Genomic DNA, 20,875 nt, shown 5'->3' with positions numbered 1-20,875 from the left:
TGTTACCACATTGCTCTCTATTACACACCCCTCTCTGTTGCCAGGGTCCATATCTGCTTTGTGATGTGATCATATATCTGGTTGCATCAATATTTTTCTGTTTGTCTGGGGTTTCACTGAGGGAGGAAATGTACTCCTGCACACTAATAAGACAAAGAGAGGTTTGATCAAAGTATGCACAATCACCTCAAGAGTTCTTCTCATAGTGTGTTGCAGGTGAAGACCCAAAAACCCTCTCCAAAATAAATCACACAGGACACAGAATATTTGTTTAAGATTTTTGGCATTAATTTGGCCACAACTTTATTGTTTACAGCACATGAGTGGTTGCTTAGGCATTGGTTCGGACTACCTGAACCTGCACCGGCAGGAACAGGGCTGACAACTGGAACTGTAGCACCCTGCTTGTGGTTAACGCTTAGCTGGAATGAAATATTCAACGCAGCAATAGAGAAATTAAAATAATAATTTATTTGTCAGACAAATAAATATGAGGCACAGTGGTATATGGTTACCAAGCTCTGGCCTGGCCTCCTGCCATTCTGGCCAGCACTTATATTTCCTTAATCCAGCCCCCTTGCTCCTCCTGTGGCTGCCTCTGTCCAATCAGCCTGGTTGAAATTCCTATTGGCTGTTTGCTAGAACCAATCGCAAAAGATACACCCATTTCCTTTTGCCCTTTTATGGGACACAAAGAGCTATCTATAAATGACAAATAAGTAGTAATATATCTTACATGTGTCTCAACAAGGAATCTTAATTACCAGCTCACCTCTTGCCCTCCTTGCCCTATTGCCTTCCAAAACAGATGGTTAATCTTGAATTTTTATCTTAAACATATGTCAAGGATTTTGAGTTCACATCAACATTGAGAGATCTCCTTCATTTGAAGGTTTCTAAACAAAAGGCCTGACAACCATATATCAGGAGTGCTCGATGGCGTCTCCTGTCTGACAGGAGGTTGGGCTGGTGGCTGACTTAATTTCAGGATAGTTACAACTCTTACAACTATATGAAATAAGAATCTAGCATTTCTTAAATCCTTTGCATAATTATATTTAAACTAATATATTTAATACATAAATAACCTTTTAAAAGGAAAAGAAATCTTAAAAGGATCTTAGTTTAAGAAAGAAACAGCTTTAGAAAAGACTTCCCAAAAATGCTCCCTTTCTGCCAGCCAGACCAGTTGCTTTTTCACTGCTCTTGACCTTTTTAACCTTAGGAAGAAGATATGGCTCATTTTACTATTTATCCACCCTTAATTTGTAGGGTCAGTGTAACCTTGGCTCTCAGCCTGTAATTCCCTTTTTACGACTTTGAGAATTGTTTTCTGCTATAAATCAGGGGGCCTCCTTGTCTAGGAGAAAAACATTTTGCCAAGGTTCTTAGGCAGCTGCTCTTCTGCCTGGCATGAACATTTGAAAATCTTTAAGCTCATTTTAAAATACAAGCCCTGATTAAACATATAAGCTTTAATAAAAATGCAAGCTTATGATTAGATGCCTCAGAACCTCCAGAGGTCAGTAAGGGAAAACATACAGGGGGGGGGCACAGAAGCAGATTTCCTCCTCTTAGTTCACCCCAGATGCTCTCAGGAACTCTAGCATGGCCCTACCCCTGAGAGGGGATCGGACAGAGCAAATCGAGCCCCTGGATTCCTTTAATGGAATTCCCTAGCAGCAGCAACAAAAAAATGAGGGGCAGGCACAGCCAATTCATAATCCCCTCCACCAAAGAATGAACCAATGCCTAACTGCCAACCTTACAAAGTTGTGATGATTTGCTACACGGTAGGCGAAAACCAAATGGCACCAGGCAATCAACCAAGTGGCAAATTTCCTACCAGGCCCCCGCTCCAAAAACAGACAACCGCTAGACAGGCATAGCAAGGTCAAAACCCACAACCATAGACTATAGGGAGTTAGGGCGGGAGTTCTACTGCACGATGCGAAAGAGAAAGTACTTCGCCTCATGCAGCCCCTTAAATAGCCCCTTAGTTGCCAATCAAACCCCAGCTGACAGAAAATTTTCCCTAGTAGCAAAGAGGCATCCAATGAGGTGCGGAGGTCATCCAGACGGGCCCGCCCCGGCAACAAGAAGGCAGTTTGGTGATCTCACCGCAACACATGGCTCTCCATGATTTGGAAGACACGATTTATCAATGCACACAAATGCAAATGTGCATTGAGAAAACACCTGGATACAATTGTTCTAGTAACAGAAGTTTTAGGGAAGCTGCCTTACACCAAGTCAGGCCATTGGCCCACCTGGCTCATTGCTACTGCACTAACTTGCAGTGGTTCTCCATGATTTCAGATGGGGACATTCTGGTTTTACATTGAGGTGGTGGGGCTTAAAGAGGGGACCTTCTGCATGCAAAGCACAAGCACTTCCACTGAACTACAGTTCTTCTGATCCTTGTGAACAGATCTGAATGGTCTTTCCGTGTGTTTTAACAATGTGGTAATGTAGGAAGAAAAAGAAGCACAGCAACTGAAAGAACTCATTGATTCCACTTTGGAAACAAGAGCAGATAATTTGGAGCTCCAAACTCCAGGGGGAAATTTGGAACTGGGGAATTTTGTAAGCATCCCCCAATACTATGTAATTTGTATCTCTTACAAAATGGTGGAAAGGGGTCAAGCAGGTGTTTGATAGACCACCAAATGTAGGTGTTTGATAGTCCTTTATATGTACAGTATGCACATCATACTTCACTATGGTTATCTTGATGCTGAACAGACATACTGCATTGCGTATTACACTTTCTCAACAAGACCATCTGAAAAAAGCTGTTGGAGGTTAAGTTGAGGCTTGAACTTGAATAGTAGAATTCTATCCTGAGTAGTTTGGCCTTAATGATGGATTTTCCAAGGCTGGATACTTAGAATCATAGAGTTGCAAGGAATTCCAGCCCTCTACTCAGTGCAGGACCTGTGATGCAGATACAGCTGCTGTTTCCTTAATAAAAAGCTGCCTAGCCCCTGATTGAATACATCTAGCAAGGGAGAACCCACCACTCTTGCTATGAGGATGTATCTCTCAATGCTTCTCTGAAAACTGCTTTCCTGCAATTTCTAGGTATTAGTTCTAGCTATGCCCTCTGGAGCAACAGAGAACAAGTCCACTCCATCTTCTGCAATAGAGAGAAAATGTCACATTTTTAAAAAGCATACTGGCTCCTTCAGAAGAAAAAGCAGCTGCAGGACTCTGATCTAGATCAGGGAGCCACACCACCAGTTTCCTGCTGACCATTTGCATCAGCTACTGTTTGTGGTAGACTCTACAGCACCTTTCAGGGCCAAATAGCTGGTTGGCGGGAAAGGGCATCTAGTAGGAAACTAAAACGGGTACCCAATCCAGACTAGGATTGCTTTCTGGCTCAGGATCCCAATGGTTGCTTTTCCTTCAAAGTAAAAGTGGTATGTTTAAGCATTCTTTCCCCCTCCCTTTAAGTGCATATAATGTTAGATGTGCTTTGGCTCATAGTACAAAGGAGGCAGCTTTTACACCTGCTTCTTGGGTCTTCCACGCTTATGGAGACATGGTGATGTTCTCTCAATCAGTTTAATTTTTTTCCTTTGTGATTCTGATTTGTTAGGGCTCAGAATGTTGTTCTGGATGGTTTCCCTTCAGACTTACTTGGAGATTAACTTACTATCTTCCCAGTGTTTCCTTACCATTATTTAAAGGTAAAGGTACCCCTGACCATCAGGTCCAGTCACGGACGACTCTGGGGTTGCGGTGCTCATCTTGCTCTATAGGTCAAGGGAGCCGGCGTTTGTCTGCGGACAGCTTCCAGGTCATGTGCCCAGCATGACTAAGCTGCTTCTGGCGAACCAGAACAGTGCACCGAAACATCATTTACCTTCTCGTCAGAGCAGTACCTATTTATCTACTTGCACTTTGACATGCTTTTGAACTGCTAGGTTGGCAGGAGCAGGGACCGAGTAACGGGAGCTCACCCCGTCATGGGGATTCGAACCGCCAACCTTCTGATCGGCAAGCCCTATTATTTACTTCATTTTAAATAAGTTTTAACATATTAGATCAGCCATCTGTTGCCTAGAGGCTGCAATCCTGGAAATATTTGCCTGTGAGTAAATCTCTTTAAATTCAGTGGGGCTTATTTCTGAGTAGGCAAGGGTAATATTAGTCCTGCTTCTAATGAAAGTAGTACTGTATAGGTTTGCACCATTCAGGTTTCTGTATAACACTGAACTAATAAGCAATGTTTACAGAGTTAATATGCCAAAAGGGGCCCGTGTTTTGCAAAATATTTGAAAATAAGAGACACCCATAGCAAAGAAAAACTTTATGACACAGAGTTCTTAAAACTGATTTAAACACCCCTTGATAAACTGTAGCCTCACTTAAGCTAGTTTATTTCTATAGGGGGAGCCTGTACTCCATCTGATGAAACAAGCCCTGTTGTGCACTGAATTTAAAAGAAATATGTTCACTTCTACTGGCATGACAACCTGAACCCCCTGGGTGACATCCAAACTTATGTAATTGCAAGACCTCGATGACATTAATCATTCAACCACAAATTGAGTTTCAAACTTAAGAAGTATTTGTCTTCCTTTCAACAAATATAGCACTCCTGAATACATAATGACTTCAGATGTTTGCTGGGCTTTGTCAGAAGGGGGAGCTATGTGGAAAAGGAAGAAGGAATACTCTGAAAATAATTCATGGCAGTAGGATAGCTCCTTGTAACATAAACATTCATTTCACTGAATTAAAACATTGTGATTTTTGGTGAGGCAGCTAGGTCACTTTTCTGATGTAGGTTTTACATGTTTCCAGTTAAAACGGTAGCAAACCTGTATGTTAGGAAAAAAGGGTTGCCGAACACACAGTATTCCAAAGATAATTGAAAGGAATCCTTTTGCATTACAAAATATGTATGTACCTTAAGAGCATGCATATGACTCATGAATGAGAAATCTTCTCTGAGAAACATATGGCGGCTGATAGACTTCTGATAAATGGTCCCATTCTGAAATAAAGATCTCTTGGGTGCAATTCAAAATTAGTTTAGGAAACAGACGTGGTTCTTGACGTAAATCTATTTTCTGCATCGTGAGAGATTATCAAGATGTATGTAGGAATTTCGATGTGTCTTCCAAAATGTTAACAGCCTCCTAAGGGAATTATTCAAGTACAATGAATAGTATTCATCAGATGAAATTCTGAACCAGGAAATGATAACCTGCATATTGTGCTGATTTTGTGGCTGGCCATTTTCTCCAGTATCAACACAACCCTTTCATTTGGAAATACCTGAGAATACAATACAGACAGTGTTCACTTCTGTATGTTCTCCATTGCTGTTCAGGTTGTGTGCTTCAGGTTGTGTGATTTCAGGTTGTGCACTGCGCCAAACCCAGAAGTACAGGAACTGTTTACTTCCGGGTTTCGGCGCTCGTGCATGCGCAGGAGCGCTGAATTGCAACCCGCGCGTGCGCAGACGCGGCGCTGTGGGTTGAGAACGTGCCTCCCGCACAGATCACGTTCACATCCTGAGCGTCCACTGTATTGCATAATATTTTAAGCTTTAATTGCATTACAACCCTTCCATGTATGAATTTACTATTAGCACCATCCGTCTCCTGCGGTTGAGCCATGGGCAGTGGTGACTGTACTATCTAGTCCTCTCAAGTCCTAGTGGAACTTGTTGCCCCAATACTTTTCTCCTCCTCCTTTTCAGGCAATGCAGTAGGGGAAAGACTTGTAAAAAAAATATGATGCATCTTTATTAGAGCTTCCTCTTTGTTTTAGAACATAAGAACTCATTGGAAAAATTTAAATGCATACACTAGCACACAAAACAAAGAAACATTTTCCTTAGAGAAACAAGGAAGCATGATCTCATAAGCTTCTTTGGCGATCACTCATAGCTGAGTAAGATTGTCTTCCATAAACACAGTTGGGTTGGGTTTTTTGAAGACGCCTGTGCATGAATTTGTTTTATGTGTGTAGATCAGTGCACGTTGACCGATGCACAGTCTTCACAGTAGGGCTCTAATCCGATGGCATGAAATAGTCACGACAAACCTGTAGATTCCTATCTGCTGCAGCCTTCATCCGCCTTCATAGCCGTTGTAACATACCGCTTGTTATCATCCGCCTGTTCTGCCACTGAGGACTTCTTGGATCATTCTTTGTCTAGCTCCTTCCCTTTGACCTTACCTCCTTGAGTGATCCTGCGAGTGGGATCTCATAAGCAACATGAAAAGCTGTCTTATACTGACTGAGACCATTGGTTCATGTAGCTCAGTATTGTCTACACTGACTGGCAGCAGCTCTCCAGAGTTTCAGAAAACACTCAGCCACACCTAGAGATGCCTGGGATTGAAACTAGAATCTTTTTGCATGCAAAATATGAAGATCTCTAAGTGGGTGCATCTATATAAAACCATCATTTGTAAGACACCATAGTCATTGAGAATTAATGTATGTTTTCTAATTTGTGAGATACTTTTCTTTCCTTCTTTCTACTAAAATAAGCATCATCATTTGAGATTGCTGCTTGAAATGCCAGTGCTGTAACTTAATTATTCCTTTGCACATTAAATAATGATTTTAATAAAAGTGTAGAGATTATGTTCCCTTCTGAAAGCTATTACCTTTCAACTGTTGGCATATACCTCTTTATCTTCAAGGGAAAGTGAACAACATCTCATATTTTTCTTAGACGTTATATGAAAGCATTAATTTCCTTCTGCTGCCTTGACAGGACTCCAGTGCTGTGGGGCAACTTAATGCAAAATGATCACATTTTCACTCATAATCAATACAGCAGTGCGGCGGTGGGCATCTATTTTTCAATCCAGCATTCAGTAAAGGCAGAGATGGCAGTGGGTTTTCTTCAAAAGGTTTTGTTTTGAATGCATATATGGATATATCAAGTGACTGACCCAGTGATTACTCCAGTCCTGTGGGGGCACTGACAGATTGGAGCACACCAGATATTTGGGGTTTTTTTCCTTGCACGTCCCAATGGGATAATTTGGCAACCTGTCAGTTTACTTAAAAAGCAAGCCATGTAACATACACAGCAGGTTTGCCTGTGATATTCAGTTCTTGTAATCTCTCTCTCCTGTGGCTTCACCTTCCAAAATACCCATGGCATTAAAACATAAGCAGGGCAATATAAGCTGGATAGGGTAGTAGGATGAAAAATGTGTACATTTTATAGGCTAGCTTTCTGATCTCATAATAGCATTCATTCATTCATTCAAGAGATTTCTGACCTGCTGTTCACCGTAAGGTCCCAGGGTGGCTTACAGTCATATGGTCATATATACTATTAAAATCTAATTTAAAAAAAGAAGTATGTATATCAAACAGCAGAGGTGGCCCCACAAAAATCTCACAAATCCATACTGTTAAGTTGTGGGTTGACATAGCAGACGACACAGCGATTTCTCCAAGTAGCTCTTTATTTTGTAAGCTGGAATAGAACTGACTGCAAACAGCTCAGCCGGCCTGCTTTTATAGGCAGCCGGCTGTCAACATTGTAGCAACAACAGCCCAGAGTTCCCGCCTAAAATAACTGACGTGGACCTGAGTGAAAACTATCTACAGACCTGAGTGAAAACTATCTACAGTATCCCCCTGCTGGCCCAGGGTGAAACTTCACTACATAACACCCCTCCCCACCGAGATAAGGCGTTAGTTACAATCGTAATGGTTTCCTTATATACAGCACTACGCGTAATGGTTCAATTAGGCACAAAAGCATATCGGTTACATTTCCCATACTTAGACCAACAGTGATACATGTCCAACAACATAGTCCTTTAAATAAGTTGGGCACTTGGGAACTCTGCCAGACCGCCGGGGACTGGTAGCCAAGTCCGGAGGGCCACACAGTTCTTGCTGAGGCTGTGGTGCGACCCTAGGTGGCGTTGGAACCAACTCCCCTGGATCCGCTGCTGTGGGTGGAGCCTCCGCAAGTGGAGTGGTCTGAGTCTGTGGTAAGTCTGGCAGACCCTCTGAAGCGGCTTGGTTCGGCTCCACGCTGGCAGTTTGCGAGGGAGGTGTAGGTGGGGCCTCGCCATCTGTACGTGTCTCTTCTGGAGCCGCAAGCGCAGTTGGGGGCACCTCGGTTGTGTCCAAGTCCCCAACCCTGCGCCTAAGCTGGTCTATGTGCCGTCGCCACAAGCGTCCATCTTCGAGTGCCACCTGGTATGAGCGAGGTCCAGTGACTCCCACTACTGTGGCTGGCACCCAAGGAATGTCCCCCACATAGTTCCGGGCAAAGGCCTGGTTTCCTGGGACAAATGACCGTGGCGCGTTGGCACAGCCTGGGGGTTCAGCCACGGCAAAGTCCGGGTGTAGCCGGTCGAGCGGTGACCTGAGGCGGCGGCCGATAAGCAGTTCAGCAGGACTCCTCCCTGTGGCCGCATGAGGGGTGATGTGTTGCACGAACAAGTATTCGGCGACCCGCTCATGCCAGTCTCCCCGGTCCAGGCGCGCCAGTGCCTCTTTTGCCGAGCGCACCATTCTTTCCGCTTGCCCATTGCTGGATGGATGGAAGGGTGCCGTTAGGGCATGGCGGATGCCCAGTCCCAAAAGATACCGCTCAAACGTGCCTGACGTGAACTGCAGTCCGTTGTCAGAGACAAGGACATCAGGACACCCATGCGTTGCAAACAGGTCTCGCAGCACCCGGATGACAGCTTCGGTAGTGGTGGAGGGCATCAGGGCGACCTCCAGCCATTTGGAATAGGCGTTCACCACTACCATAAAGGTCTGGCCGTGAAAGGGGCCAGCCAGATCGATGTGCACCCTCGACCAGGGTGTCTTTGGCGTCTCCCAGGTGTGTCCCTTAGCTGCCGGTGGTGCAGGCCTCGACTCTTGGCACGCTTGACAGGCGGACACCCAGGCAGTGATGGCATCGTCCATATTAGGCCACCAGACGTAACACCGAGCCAACACCTTCATTTTGACAATTCCCGGGTGGCCAACGTGCAGAGCCTCCAGGACGCGCTGACGGAGTCCCTGGGGAATCACGACGCGGTCTCCCCACAGCAGACAGCCGCGATGAGCTGAGAGTTCATGTTGTCTGGTTGCGAAGGGCTGGAACTCCGATGCAAAAGGCCCTTGTGGCCACCCCCTCCACACCCAGTTGAGCACCCGGCTGATGGTGCGATCCTGGGCAGACGCGGAGGCCACAGTGGCAGCCGATACAGGCGCTGCCGGAAGATCCTCAATCAGAAGGAGCGATGAAGCTGGAGCCGGGTCTTCCACAAATGCTGGAAGAGGGCAACGGCTGAGGGCGTCGGCATGGCCCATCGATTTCCCCGGGCGATGGATGAGCCGGTAGTGGTAGGCAGCCAGGAAAACAGTCCATCGCAGCATGCGTGGCGAGAGGACCGGTGGAGTTGGACGATCACCGGCGAGGAGGCCCAGGAGTGGCTTGTGGTCAGTGATGAGGTCAAAAGTCCTGCCATAGAGGTATTCATGGAACCTCTTCACTCCAGCCACAAGTGCCAGTGCCTCCTTGTTGAGCTGGCTGTAATTCCGTTCCGTCGGAGATAGCGTCCTGGAAAAGTAGGCGAGCGGTGCTTCTCTTCCGTCTGGAAAACGGTGACTAAGGACAGCACCGATGCCAAAAGGTGAGGCGTCGCAGGCAAGGACCAGTGGCCTGGATTCACTGTACTGTACCAGCACACTGTCTGATGAAAGGAGAGCCTTGACCACGTTGAAGGCCGCCGTCTCCCGATGACCCCAGGCCCAAGGCGTCTTAGTGCTAAGGAGTCGGTGAAGAGGCTCAGCCACTGTGGCTTTGTGGGGCAGGAACATGTTATAAAAGTTCAGCAGCCCCAGGAACGCCTGCAACTCCGTCTTGTTCTTTGGGGTGGGGGCCTGCTGGATAGCGTGGATCTTGGATGTGGTCGGGTGAAGGCCGGAGGCATCGATAAGATAGCCCAGGAACTCTACCTGTGGAACGGCGATCTGGCACCTCCCTCTTTACCTTAAGCCCGGCCTCTTGGAACCTGGTCGGCACGGCATGGAGGCGCTCGAACAGCTGCTGGTGTGAGTCTGCAGACACCAAGACGTCATCAAAATATGGTACCACGCCCGGAAGCCCTTGCAGGAGACGCTCCATAAGGCTTTGGAAGATGCCAGGAGCCACACTCACCGCGAACTGCAACCGGCGGCAACGGAATGCCCCCCGGTGGGTGACGATCGTCTGGGCTTCAGCAGTGGCATCATCGACTGGTAGTTGTTGATAGGCTTGGGCAAGGTCCAGCTTAGCGAAGACCTTACCCTCACCCAGGGAATGCAGCAGGTGTTGGACAACAGGAACCGGATAAGCGTGCTGCTGAAGTGCCTTGTTGATCGTGCACTTGTAGTCAGCGCAGATTCTCACCGACCCATCTGGCTTGACAGGCGTGACGATGGGGGTTTCCCACTTGGCGTGGTCAACCGGCTCCAAAACTGCTTGGGCGATCAGTTTGTCCAGTTGTTCGTCCACCTTAGCCTTGAGAGCAAAGGGAACCCGGCGTGGCTTTAGCTTGATGGGGGCAACTTGTGGATCAAGGCTAAAGGAGATGGGCGTACCTGTATATTGCCCCAAGGTGCCGTCAAAAACATCGGCAAAGTCTTTGACCAGACCCTCAGTCTCTGCGTTAGAGATGCAGTTGATGCCGGTGACTTCCAGGCCGAGGGCATCAAACCAGTCTAGCCCTAGGAGGCTTGGCCGCTGACCTTCGACCACCACCAACCGGAGCAGGCCCGAAAAATCCTTGAAGGCGATCCGGAACCGGCCAACGCCTACCACGGGAATGTCGTTTCCCTGGTAGTCTCTCAGGTGTACGCGGTGAGAGTCGAGTTGCCTTTTGGACACTCTGGGTACCAGTCTTTTGATGGTGCTCCATGACACGATGGACAGGGCAGACCCGGTGTCGATCTCCATGTCACATGGAGCTCCTTCAATGAGCACCGTGACGTTCAGCTTGCGTCGCGTAGGCGAGTCGGTTTGGCCAATCGTGGTTCCAGACGGGCAGCGGCAGTTCGTGAGAGCGAAACAACTTTCCTTGGCAGACTGGAGTGAAGACTTGGACTTGCGAGTCGATGAAGGGGGGGTGTCAGACGGAGCCGATCGGCAGACCTTAGCGATGTGGCCCCTTCTGGAACACTTCCTACAGATGGCGTCTCTGAATCGACACTTGGCACGGGAATGGTTGCCTCCGCAGCCGGCACATTCCGGTTGGCCCTTGGACTTCTGTTGGAACTTCCTGCGCTCCCGCTTTGTCTGGTGCACGTCATCGTCTTCACTGGAGGATGCCTCATCACTGCTGGCCTCTTCATGATGCACCGGAACTGGCTCCCTAGCAAGACGCGGGCTGCTGGACTTGCGGATCTCCTGGGCGGAGCGTTCAGCAGCTTCTGAGGCCACAGCCTCCTCAATGGCTTTCTGTAGCGTGAGGTCTGGCTTGGCGAGGAGACGCCGTTGCAGATGGATGTCCCGGACCCTGCAGACGATTCGATCCATCAGGGCATCGTCTAAGTCTCGGAACTCACAGTGCATTGCAGCCTGTCGCAAGGCGGTGGTGTAGTTGTTGATTGACTCGCCCTCTGCCTGGTTCCGGTGGTAGAACGCATGGCGGGCAGCAATCTTGGACGGCTTTGGTGCGTAGTGGTTGCAGAGCTTCTCTTGGATCGTGTCCCATGGTGTTGCCTGGACTGCTTCAGGCGCAACCAATGCTCGGGCCGTCTCAAACACCTCAGGCCCACAGAGGCTGAGGAATAGGCCCCGCTTCCAATCCTTTGATACTGCTGTCAGCTCGTTGGCTTGAAGGTAGCAGTTGAACCGAGCGAGGTAGGAGTCCCGTGATTCAGAGGCTGGCGCAAACGGCGGTAGAGGCACAAGTGAAGCCATGATTCCGATGCCGGCGTGAAGGGCGATGGATGGAACACAGTGCTCTTAGCCAGAACAGTCAGCTCTGAATTGGTTCTGTCCAGTGATTTCGCTCAGTGATTTCGCTCTGTGATTCAGCTCAGTGATTCAGCTCAGTTCAGAGGCTGGCCGCATCTGGCTGTGCTCTGATGTCCATCGATCCCATCCTCGTCGCCAGTGTTAAGTTGTGGGTTGACATAGCAGACGACACAGCGATTTCTCCAAGTAGCTGTTTATTTTGTAAGCTGGAATAGAACTGACTGCAAACAGCTCAGCCGGCCTGCTTTTATAGGCAGCCGGCTGTCAACATTGTAGCAACAACAGCCCAGAGTTCCCGCCTAAAATAACTGATGTGGACCTGAGTGAAAACTATCTACAGACCTGAGTGAAAACTATCTACAGTATCCCCCTGCTGGCCCAGGGTGAAACTTCACTACATAACACATACCATTTGAATGAATTCTAGAGGAAGATTTTGCCTTCTTTAAAGATACCACTGATTTGCAAGTCGCCATCTCTAGTCAGGACAGAAAGGTGAGATCGGGAGACAAAAAAAAGATCATGTTAAAACAACAGCCACAGTCTATGACAAAAGTTCAGAGATTAGCAAAACTGGGAAGATGAGAGCAGGATTACAGAGGAACAGAGAGAGAGAGAGAGAGAGAGAGGGAGGGAGGGAGGGAGGGAGGGGGAGAGAGGGAGAGAGAGAGAGAGAGAGAGAGAGAGAGAGAGATGAGGTGAGGGACAGATGGGGCAGAGAAAAATCAAGGGGCCCTTCAAGGCAGGGTTTTTAGTGTGCAGTTATGAGGATTTGTGCTTCTACTGGTATTGGGATGTTACATGCAACCCTGCTTCCTCCATTGTTTCCATTTGCAACTGTTTTGGGGCAGACATACTGCTTTATTTCCAGTTATTACATGTCCAGTAATTTCCTGCTGAAATTCTGTCAGCTTATGTACCCCAAATATTCCAGGGTTTTTTTAATCTCACTTTTTGTGTTATAGTGCAAATAAAGCAGAATGATGTGTGGAGAATCCAGTATAAATCTATAACTAAAGTGCTATTATTGCATCAGTCACATGTTGCAGAGTATACTTGCGAAGGGAAAAAAACTCACCAGCAGTCTAGGGAGGCACACAAAGAGATTGGCTCCACTGGTACCCATAGATGATTCCCTTGAAATGTAAATGGCCTTGGAGAGGTGGCCTCTGTTGGGACTGTGATGGCAGAGAGAGAAAGAGTTAAACTCCTTTCTCTGCTTCCCAAGGTCCCAAGACTGCTCAGACTGTTATTTCAACTTTGAGACTATTCACTCTTTGAAAATTAAGTTCAAAATGGCTTTGGCCTTTCTTCAGAAATACTACAACTGAGCATGGAATGTCTCCACAGAAGAAATGTCTTTTTTCTCTCTTACTAATTGCTTTGTCAAAATAGAGAGGAAACAAATACTTCAACATTTCCTGTTAAGAAGAAGCATGGTGTTTATGCCATCTGGATGAAGGGCCAACCACTGCAGCCTAACTTTTTGTGAAGTCAGTTAATTTCTGTAATTGGATTCAACTGTCTGCTCTTGTAAAACTGTCAAAGTTCCCTCTTCTAGACATTTGCAGTCTAGTAACCAATAGCAGGTATATATCCCAGAATAGTTTGGTCAAGTTCGATAATAATTTTGCTGATTTTATGCCCAGCAAAACCTGCTGGATAACTTTTGTCTTGCAGTTCTCTTTTCCAATATTCTGTAGAAAATCTGGCACAGTTATCACAAGAATGCAAATAGCTTGGCTCAAAAAGTTGAAATATCAGAAGAGTGCAGATAGAAGCCTGTTTGTGTGTGTTGACTTATGAACAAATTTGTCAAAAGCAAAGCCAGTTTAGGGATGTCTGCCAAATCTTTTTGATTTGGATTCAGAAGTGACAAAGCTGCAATTAAAGGTGGTCCAAGTTCAGTTCTTTTTTATTTTATCATTACAGGGCTGGATCCAGTCTTGCAATCTTTTCCTTTGTTTATAGGAAGGTCACTACTGTCGGAAACAGTATGCTCCAGTTTCTGGGCATTGCAGTGGGGAGAGTGCAGTTGTACTCATATTCTGCTTGTGGACCTCCCAAAGGCATGTGGATGGCCAACGTGAAAACAGAATGCTGGACTACATGAGTCTTTGGCTTGACCCAGCAGTTCTCTTCTTATGTGCTAGAGAATTGTCCAATAGTTAAGTTGTGAGCAATAGACATTTCAATAGAAATAGCATATTTTTGCTGTTGCATTTGGATCAGCACCATACATTTAAAGCACTCCAAACACACATTTAAAGACCATGACTGCCTCTAAATAATCATTGGAACTGTAGTTTGATGAGGGGAAACTACACTTCGCAGGAGATATGAATCTTTATGAGGCAAGTGTAGAGTTCTCAACCCCAGAAATGCCTTGAAATGCCAATACTGGAATGGTGTGGGGGAATAAACTGCAGAATCAAATCTGTAAGTGAAAGGAATTTATTTCATCTGCAAGTTTGCCCTTCCCTAGCTAGAATTTTCGGTTCGTTTTTTTCCGTCTTAGATATACCTGAGAGTGGAAATAAACCTTGGAGGGTTTTTTAAAAAATCTTAAAAACAAGTACAGTGTATGTCAATGTAGCATTTCCTCTCATCGCATAACATGACCACCAAAGTCTTCAGGACATATTCTGAAATAAAAGGCAGTGTGTTTTTAAAAAGTCATGAATCACAGAATCATAGAGTTGGAAGAGATCCCAAGGGATAAGGAAGATAAGGTTAGTTCTGGAGGAACAAGTAAAGTAGCAATGCTAGAAGATTGTTGCTGTGTCTGAAATAACAGGTTGAGAAATTCCTTTTGGATGTTTGCCAGTTAACAGAGAGGATTAATATTTCCTATTTATTTAACTTGATCTTTGTAATATAAACCAGGTGAGGGGGAACCCTTTTCATACTGAGGACAAGCTTCCAGAGGCCACATGCCAGTGGTAGGTGGGGCCGGAGCAAAAATGGGTGGAGCCATGAATGTAATTTTTTCCCCTTTTATGGTAGGGTTTCTACATGCACCGCTCTATCCCCTTTCCTCTCTCTCCTCCATCCAGGTAAGCAAGAGACTTTATTAGAGTACAAGGCAAAAACATGCAAGGGGTGTGCAAAGCAGAGCCACTAAAGAAGTATTAATCCCCTGAATTCCACTTGCTAGGAATCACATGTAGGGCAGGTGTTGTTGTGCTCAAATCCCATTTGTAGGTTTCCCTTCCCACTGGATATGTGGTTGTTCACTGTGAGAACAGAGTGCTAGACTAGAAAGACCTTTAACCTGAGCCAACAGGGCTGTTACTCTGTTCTTATCATTACGGAGTCCTCGCTGCGAGATCACATTCACCCGGTGCTATACCGGCTGCACTGGCTCCCGGTGGAGTACAGGATCAGGTTCAAGGTGCTGGTTTTAACCTTTAAAGCCCTATACGGCCTAGGACCCTTGTACCTACGGGACCGCCTCTCCTGGTATGTCCCACAAAGGACCTTACGGTCTTCAAACAAAAACATCTTGGAGGTCCCAGGCCACAGGGAGGTTAGGCTGGCCTCGGCCAGAGCCAGGGTTTTTTCAGCTGTGGCCCCGATCTGGTGGAACACTCTGTCACAGGGGACTAGGGCCCTGCGGGATTTGACATTTTTCCGCAGGGCCTGCAAGGCAGAGCTGTTCCACCAGGCCTTTGGCCGAGGCACAGTCTGACCCCCTCCTTTGGTAATCTTCATAGAACTCTAGCCCAATGGTTGCCATTAATTTGATTCTGAATTGATTTTAGAATGAATTGATTTTAGAATGTATTTCTATTAATTGATTGTGATTTTATGTAAACTGTGTTACTTTTACTGTTGTTAGCCGCTCTGAGCCCGGCTTCGGCTGGGGAGGGTGGGATATAAATAAAATTTTATTATTATATTATTATTATTATTATTATTATTATTATTATTATTAAGAGCTGGTGCCTGAGCTTGTTGTCTTCATCTTTCCTGTTTCCTTTTGTGTCATGAGAGATGGAGGGCAGGGACTGTAAGTCACACTGGAATACTATGTGATGAAGAATGGAGAATTGCACTGAGATGGGGAGATCAGGAGAACCTGATGGGGCAGTTTTGCACAAGCATAAATGGTTTTTCAACTTCCACTAGTCATCTCTGGATCCAAGCGACATCATTTAATATTTGCTTGTATTTGATAGTTGATAGTCAATGGTATTTGTGCATTTTGATTGCAAAAATGCAAGCTTTAATTTTGATTTTTTTGTACTAAAATATACTGTCAGGTTTTGAGCTTTTATTCTCTTTTTCCCATGTTTTTATGGTGTATGGTAGGGACTAGATTGGATTGTTTTTAATGTAGGGCATGCAGACAGACACGACATGTCAGGAAAAATCACATGGGGCCCTTTCATGTGCAAGAATGCCTTTGGTTCCAACAAACTGTTTTTACTCATGCAAAATGTTTTTAAAAGTTTACTACCTGAAATCAAATAAAAATTGAAAAGAAAACAAAGCAATTTATTTGTCATTTCTCCTCCCGCTGCAAAACATTTCTAAAAACCTTTAACAGCTGGAGATCTAGTGCTTCCCCCCCCCCTTTTTAAATTTTTTAAGGGGTACTCTCATTTTGACTCAAGAAAATCACCCTTTTATAGTTCAAATTGGGAAAAATAAATACAGTGAATGGACAAAAGTACAAAGTTTCACAAAATGTTTAGGCGTATGCATACCCCCCAGAAAAAAGCACTGTGGAGATCCATCCTGTGCCATGCTGCAGTGTTAGTCACTGAGCTTACATGAATAAACTTTTTAGTGTCCTGTTCATTTTCTAGAAGTTCTTTTTGTGTCACATCTAAAATTGCCTCCTGTCATTAATGTGGACTAAAGGTGGAGAAATAGTTTTATTTATTTCCATTTTTTCCAACTCCATTTACTTTCCTTCAAACAGTACAGGTTAAATACTTTACTTTCTTATTCTTTCTTTCAACTTCTGTGAATAATTAGGTTTTCTATCTGCAAAGAAATTGCATCCTTAACTTCTTTGTGTTTCAGGAGTGTAAATTGCAGAGTTTTATTCATAACTAACCCAGAATCTGTCTCATATTCTGTGCCTTACTGTGCATGATTACTAAATCTATATACAAGGGCATAAATCAATTTTTGACTTACAAAGCGTATGTCATGGCACATGAAAATATATCTGTTCCTAATCTTATTTTGAAGGTGACCTCAAATATTGTGATTGCAGTTATAGCAAAACAGAAATAATGGTATAACATCGTTATTGATGAAGGAGTGTGTGTGTGTGTGTGTGTGTGAGAGAGAGAGAGAGAGAGAGAGAGAGAGAGGTGATGGACTGTTTTAAATATATGATATTGACAGTATGGTTCCTGGCTGTTTTAAATTGAATAAGTGTTCTAAATATTTCCCATGGATATTGCTGCCACCTGCTGGAAACAACAAAGGGTTGCAAACATTCACAAAACAAAGATGCCTCTTTAAAAAAGAAAAGAAAAGTGGTTTATATGGGCAACGAAGACAGTTTCCAGGACTGGCCATGCACAAGTAACATAACTTGCAGCATAGTCCTAGGTATGCTTACTCAAAATTAATTCTCATTAAATTCAGTGGAACTTACTCTCATGAAAGTGTGCTTAGGTTTTCAGCCTCATACGTATGTTTTTATTTGGAACTGGAACATGAAAGGTCAAGAAAACTTTGAATTCAAATACTGGCATCTATCAAACATTTGATAATTATATTTCTCCCTCCTCCCCTCTCTCTATGTGTATATGTATATATATATGAATGAGATAATCCCATATATTTCACTTTGGCATTTCTGGAACTCTACTGCAGCATTGTTTGGGGGGTGGGAGATATATTTATCCACCCTATTCAAACCAGTAACATGATCCAATCATCTCTTTTTTATCATCTATCAGTCAAGACCATGTTGATTAATGTATCTGGGGACAGAAATGGACAACATCCAAACAAATGGAGAAGGCAGGGGAAATATTACATCTGCTTCCATTGCAAAGCATTTGAGCACCTGTACGGGACGCAGGTGGCGCTGTGGGTTAAAGCCTCAGCGCCTAGGACTTGCCGATCGAAAGGTCGGCGGTTCGAATCCCTGCGGCGGGGTGCGCTCCCGCTGCTCGGTCCCAGCGCCTGCCAACCTAGCAGTTCGAAAGCACCTCCGGGTGCAAATAGATAAATAGGGACCGCTTACCAGCGGGAAGGTAAACGGCGTTTCCGTGTGCGGCTCTGGCTCGCCAGATGCAGCTTTGTCACGCTGGCCACGTGATCCGGAAGTGTCTCCGGACAGCGCTGGCCCCTGGCCTCTTGAGTGAGATGGGCGCACAACCCCAGAGTCTGTCAAGACTGGCCCGTACGGGCAGGGGTACCTTTACCTTTACCTTTTATGGGAATTCCAGAATAACATGCAGTCTCCTTTCATCACCCATGTCATTCTTAATGTTGTGGAACCCCTTGATGATCTCAGGAAGGCAGGATATGACATGGGTGAAAACCCAAACCCGATCTCAATTAATTGTTATTTTTATAAATTAATTATTGTTATAATTTGGCTATTATTGGGGGTATATTGGAAAACTAATAATATTTTTTTTAAAAAAAAAAAACAACCCTAACCCCAATCTCTTATATTACAAAGTAAAGGTCCCTCCCTTATAAAGGTAAAGGTACCCCTGCCCGTACGGGCCAGTCTTGACAGACTCTGGGGTTGTGCGCCCATCTCACTTAAGAGGCCAGGGGCCAGCGCTGTCCGGAGACACTTCCGGGTCACGTGGCCAGCGTGACATCGCTGCTCTGGCCAGAGCCAGAGCCAGAGCCAGAGCCGCACACGGAAACGCCGTTTAGCTTCCCGCTGGTAAGCGGTCCCTATTTATCTACTTGCACCCGGAGGTGCTTTCGAACTGCTAGGTTGGCAGGCGCTGGGACCGAGCAACGGGAGCGCACCCCGCTGCAGGGATTCGAACCGCCGACCTTTCGATCGGCAAGCCCTAGGCGCTGAGGCTTTAACCCACAGCGCCACCTGCGTCCCACCCCCTCCCTTATAGCATCATGAATAAATAAGGAACCAGGGATAACATTAGCATCTCTATTCAATGAATATGGATGACATTGTTCATTGATGGCTTCTGGCATCATCTAATTGACAAAATGATCATCTGAGATAGCATTTGCAATGAAAACACAGCACTTGTATTCTTCTGTCTGGATATTTGCATCAGCTTTTTTAAAAAACAACAACAACCACAATTATACAAATGTAGCGGTTCTCATTTACTCAAAGAAAAGGGAAAAAATGTTAAGAATTCCTTTCAACTTTCAATGTGTGAGAGGCATATATGAGGAGGAGGAAATGAAGATGAAGATGATGATGATGAAGAAGAAACATCTAAAATATAATATGAATGTTGCTCTCTGACAGTCCTACAACCAGGAAAGGAATGACTAATGCTTAATTGTTGATATGCAAAGACAGAGATAAAGGAATAAGAGCAGCTAGCAATTTGGATATATTTGTCTTGAAGGAAAAGCAAGACCTGTTATTAGAGAAAAGGTTTTCCCTCCTCTCCCAAATACCACTTGGGTCGTCAAATATCTTGACATGTTTGGTGGAAGCATAAATAGACAAGAAGGGATCATGGATCGGCATGTATCACAGTATACCTCTGCATAATGAGGTCCCTTCTGGGAAACAGATGCTTAACTGTGGTCTCATTTATCATGAGGATAATGACATCCAACAATTCTCTAGCTTCTTTGGAGACTATTTAAACAAAAACATGGAGTCAGAGGAACCAATTAGGAGGGAGTGGTCCCTTTTGGCCCTCTGACCTCTAGCTTTTGAACAAACAAAGTTTTAAAAAATGTGAGACTGGCGAAGAATAGGTTGTGCTATATAGGGTGATGCAGGGTGATGATCTGCCACGGAAGCTGAGCGGTATTAATTGGCTTCTCTTATTAAGGTTATAAACTACTCAAATAACCACTAACCATTAAAAAATAATCATGAATGGCTGCTAATATTTCAGAATTCAAAGTAGGGTTTTAAATTACGTTTGGTGTGCTCTTTGTATTGAAAAGTGTCACCATGGGCAGCCAACCAGATAATGCAATAATGTTTCCATGAAATTAGTGAGGAACTTGTCCCCTCCAGAGGCTGTAGAACTACATCTCCCATCATTCCTGACCATTGCTCATGCTGGAGAACAACAACATATAATGTCTGATTCAATGAGTTCTTTGAATACCACAGGTTAGCCATTCCTGGTGTAACCAATTGTTTCGGTTATCTTCCATGGCATTTTAATGTGTGTGTTTTTAATTATACAAAGCTGTATAATTTAATTTCTAGATGCTCCAGTGTAACATATCTTTCTAAACCAGTTTTTAAAGCTAATTTTCAAGTACTGCTGTGAGGCACATCAAGACATGAGCACTAATGTATCTGCCTTTGTTTCCCACTATGTTGGAAGTTTCTGTTTCAGTTCCTGTTAAAAAATGAGATTAAGCATTGCTAGAAGATACCTTGAAAAGCTTGTGCCAGTTAGTTTGCATTAGAGTAGGTAGATCAATGATATACTTTGCCTTTTATCTGTTTAGATGAGAAGGTTAGAGTAGGTAGATCAATGATATACTTTTCCTTTTATCTGAGAGCCCTGAATGGGCAAACACATGGTCAGTTCCAGCTAAGAAGCTAAACAGACAACACTGTAAGATTGTTGTTGGAATAGTTATACAGTGGTACCTCGGGTTAAGTACTTAATTTGTTCTTGCGGTCCATTCTTAACCTGAAACCTGCCACGCCGCCAGAGCACGATTTCTATTCTCATCCTGAAGCAAAGTTCTTAACCCGAGGTACTATTTCTGGGTTAGCGGATTCTACAACCTGAAGCG

Source organism: Podarcis cretensis (genome assembly GCF_951804945.1).
Source record: "Podarcis cretensis genome assembly, chromosome: 4".
Taxonomy (NCBI): Eukaryota; Metazoa; Chordata; class Lepidosauria; order Squamata; family Lacertidae; genus Podarcis; species Podarcis cretensis.
The sequence above is the reverse complement of the archived record's forward strand: the minus strand, read 5'-3'. Positions refer to the sequence as shown.